The following is a 4536-nucleotide window of genomic DNA, read 5'->3' on the forward strand; positions in this document are numbered from 1 at the left end:
CACTCTTATGTTGGGTTATAGCTATGAAAGAGCCGAGAGCTGCCTTGGCAGAGGGCAGATGGGAAAAGAGGAGGGGAAGTTCGGTAAATCCTGCAGTCACAGGGCTGTGTCATGGCACCCAGAGGAAGCTCTGCACACCTGTAAGCCCAGCTCTTGGGCAGCTGAGGCAGGAGGATTATCATGAGTTAGAGTCCAGCCTGGGTACATAGACCCTGTTTCTAACTAAACACATAAGCACAAGAAAGGTGTGGAAAAGAGGGTTAGGGTCGAAAAGTTTGTCCATCCCTAAAGTTAACTAAATGAAAGCTTTTTGAGAGAATAACGGCAAAAGTCAAAGTGAATATGGTAAAGTTACGGAGATGACTGAGGCTGTGGAAGCCACAGATGAGATCAGTTGGACTCTTGTTAGAATAGAGATTCTGATTTAGTGAGGCAGGTGGGACCCAATCATTTGTGTTTGTTTCCATGACAGAAGATAAGGTACGACTAATTATTTTTCATTTCAACAAAAACATTCGGACTTGGTTAAAGAATATGGAGAAATAAGAGTATGAGTACATCAACCCCTCATTTTTGTTTCAGTAGTAAGTTTCAGGAAGTGAACACAAAAACTACTTTATTCCTTATTGGTATAGTCATGATACTTGAGCCAAAGAGAATTCCTCACTCAAAGTCCCCAAAGTGTAGGAAAACCCTGAGAAATGTGAACACATTTACGCTCAGGTTTCCTTCGCTCAGCTTGTGCAGACATGTCTCCTCTAGTTTCCAGAGCTCTCTGGAAGGAAAGAAACAGTTTGTGCTTTGATCTCCCTCATCAAGGTTTCTTTTGTCTCTCGTGAACACTTTGGGAGGTCTCAGGATATAGGTCTTCTCAAACTGTTTATTCTTTTACTGTTGATCTCATTAAATATTTGAAGGAAAAATACACGAAGAGCCATTGGTCTACCTACTACAAAGGTAATGATAGTGTACCAAAAATAAGATGGTGTATTTGGCGTCCTTGATGCAGAATGTGAGCAAAGGATGTGTGGGGCTGCAGGAAAATAATTCAAATAGAGTTGGCTCTCTGTATCTGTGAGTTTGACCAACTATGGGCTTAAATGTTGGAAAAATTGTGCCCCTGCACTGAACATGTGTTAAATTTGTCATTGTCCCCTAACCAGTATAGCGTAACTCCTTAAAGCATTTATATTCCATTAGGTATGACAAGTAATCAAGGTGAGTTATAGTATATGAGAGGATGTACAAATACTGCATTGTTTTGTGTAAAGGACTGGAGAATTGTGGATTTTGATATTTGTAGGAGATCCTAGAACCAGTCTCTTTTGGACAATTGAGGGGCACTGTTCTTTGAACTGCTGAGCTCCAGACATTCCTTTCCAGTCCTTACTCAGGATTTTGATGGCCTCTTCTGCTTGTTCCCAGTGTTCCCTGAGTACTTCCTCCACAAGGCCACCAGCGCCATGCAAAGTCAAGGTCTGACTAGCTCCTGAAACTTCTCGTCATTGGGTAAAAGTCCCAAGTCCACAGTGAGCTGTCTCCACTTATGCTCTGCTCACCTGCTGACCTCATGCAATCTTTCACTGCTGTGCTGCGGTGGATACAACCCCTCAGATGCCTACTGTTTACCCTGGGCATTGTCTTTCCACCTGCTGGAAAGGCTTGTCCCTTTCTCTACCAGGCACATTATTCCTCAGGGCTTAGCCCCAGTGACACCACTTCAGCCCTTCTGTACCTCATCTGCCTGGGCAGAATTAATCTCCTGAGAACTTCTATGCAGCCCAATTTCAGTTACTCACTATGCAGGGAGAGATGCAGTGCTGCCCATATGCCAGGCGTGCTGCTAACGCCTAGCTCAGATCACTCTGCACAAGGCCAGAGCCCATCCAGCCCATGTGACATCTTTGGGTGGCATCTTTTAGGTCTTGTATGTGTTTTGTTGGATTTGTATGGTATTTTATTTTAATATCAAATTCCAGTTTTTCATTGTTGGTTTATAGGAAGGTAATAGACTTTGGGTATTAATTTTATATCCTGCAACTGTGCTGTAATTATTTATTAAGTCCAGTAGGAATATTTTCTCACCTACTCTTTGGGATTTTCTACAACCATGTCGTGTGAATGAAGACTATTTTATTTCTTCCTTCACAATCTGTATACTTCTTGTTTGTCATCTTAACTGCATTAGTTAAGACATCAGTATGATGTTGAAAATGAATGTTGAGAGGGGAGAGTCATATCTTTTTTTTCATCTTGTTAGTGAGAGCATCTAGTTTCTTACCATTAAGTTTGGTATTAGCTGGAGGTTTTTTAAAAGATTTAAAAAATCAAAGTAAGGAAGCTCCCTTCTATACTCACACTTTTTAAGAACAAAAATTCACATTGACTTCTATTTTCCTGATCTTTCACCCAACTGTTAACAAATCTTTATTGTGCAGTTGCCTCACAAGGAAGTTTTTAGATTTTAAGTAAGAGAAAACATAAGTGTAAATTTCAATACTTTAAAGTAGATAATGGTGCTTAAGCTATTGTACCAAAAGCATAAACAACTAAGTTAAAAATAATTAAGTTAAACCTCATCAAAATGTAACCCTTTTGTTCATTAAAGGTTACTATTAAGAAAGCAGAAGGGGCAGGTATTTAGCTTAGCAGCACCTTACCTGTCTGGCAAGTGCAAGTTCCTGAGTTCGACCTCCTGTACTGCAATCAATCAATCAATCAATCAAAATATTATGGAAGGAGATTTAGCTCAGCTGCACAGGGCCTGCCTGGCAAGCAGAAAATGCAGTGGTACATTGGTTCATAAACTTAACTATTTATTGTCATTAAGTTCATAAACTTAATTATTATCTACGATTCTGGTTACAAACCGAACTGGACAAGAACGGAATCAAATTCAATGGTTAGATTCAATGTTCACCTTATAGGGAAATTTGATTTGGTTCTCATCCAATTGAGTTTGTGACCAGAATTGTGGAAAGAATTAAGTTCTTGAATGGAGGTACCACTGTATTTGAAAAACATATACAGTTGTCTTTTCCGAAGAAGATATGTTCTAAGAATCTTAGTGGATGGTTACAAATGAATAATAGTACTAAATCTTATAAACAAGCTCTGGAATACTTCACCCAGTCAGTGTGATACTCAGACAGCTACTAATTGGTAGCACATACAGTGTGAAAATGCTGGACCAAAGGATGATTCCCGTTCTAGGATGAATGTACAAGACTGTGAAATTTCATTATACTCTTCAAAAGAGCATGCAAGTTAAAAGTTATGAATTGTTTATTTCTGGAATATTTCATTTAATATTTTCAGACCTGTAGTTGAAACCATGGAATGCAAAACTAGAGAGAAGGGGAAACCACTCTATGTGGTAAGGTCTAGTACATCATGGCACCATTAGGCCAAAGTTCACTGTGAGTACAGAGGACTTATTGTTCAGATTTCCTTTGATTCTCTTCCTTTCTGGCTGGGGTGAATGTCAGCCATCAGACAGAGAAAACTACATGGCAAGGACCTGAGGTCATCCTCTGGATGACAGCTAGCAGGAGTCCAAGCCTTCAGTGGCACAGACCACAAGCAACTAAATTCTGCCAGGTGTCATGTGAATGAGCAGTGTAGCCTTTCCCACCTGCACCTTCAGATAAGACCTCAACCCTGAACGACACCTTGATTGCTTGTCTGCAAAAGACCCTAAAGCAGAGAATCCAGAGGAGCTTCTTAGCCCATAGTTTGTTATCCATAACCGTGTTTATAACCAGTGATAGATATCTTGAGGAGTGTCCTCTCCTTCACAGGTAAAGTCTAATTCCTCTCATCTTGAATCTGGGTTAGCCTTAGCATTGCTCGGCCAAGAAAGTGTGCCAGAGGTGATATTGTAGGACTTCTGCAGCTCAGTCACACAGAGTCTTGCAGCTTCCAACTAGACCGTTTGGAATGAGCTAGACTGCTTGGAGTGCTTGTTCCTGACACTCCCTTTTAGATGGTTTTATTCAGAACCCAGCTTCCATGATGAGAGCAGCCCAAGCCAGATGAAGAGGCTGGGCAGATGCTCAGGCTGACAGCCAAGCTGAGTTCTCAGCCAAAAGGCAGCCTAGCTGTCAGCCACAGGAGGCTGCTGTCCTGGACATCTAGTGGCGCCTTCAGATGGCTGTAGCCCCAGCCACCATCTGACTACAAGCACAGGCGTGTTCCCAGATGAGAATCGCCCAGCTGGGCCCAGCTAGCCCACAAAAGTACAGGGGAGAATAGCATACTGTGGTGTTAAGCCCATTAATTATGCATTGTGGTTTGAATGGACAAAAAAAATGAAACAAACCTTTAAAGTTAAGAGTACTTTATCCAGGGCTGGGGATTTAGCTCAGTGGTTTCGCTGCCTGCTGTGCAAGTGCAAGGACCGGAGTTCGATCCCCGGTACCAAAAAAAAAAAAAAAGAGTACTTTATCCTATTTTTAGTAATAACTAACAAGAGGAAGGCTGAACAGACTATAGGGACATTACTCTTTCATTCCCAAGATAAAACATAGTCATCTT

Source organism: Heterocephalus glaber, unplaced genomic scaffold, assembly GCF_053883595.1.
Source record: "Heterocephalus glaber isolate CG9 unplaced genomic scaffold, H.glaber_assembly_v1.0 deba00001606, whole genome shotgun sequence".
In the NCBI taxonomy this organism is placed as follows: domain Eukaryota; kingdom Metazoa; phylum Chordata; class Mammalia; order Rodentia; family Bathyergidae; genus Heterocephalus; species Heterocephalus glaber.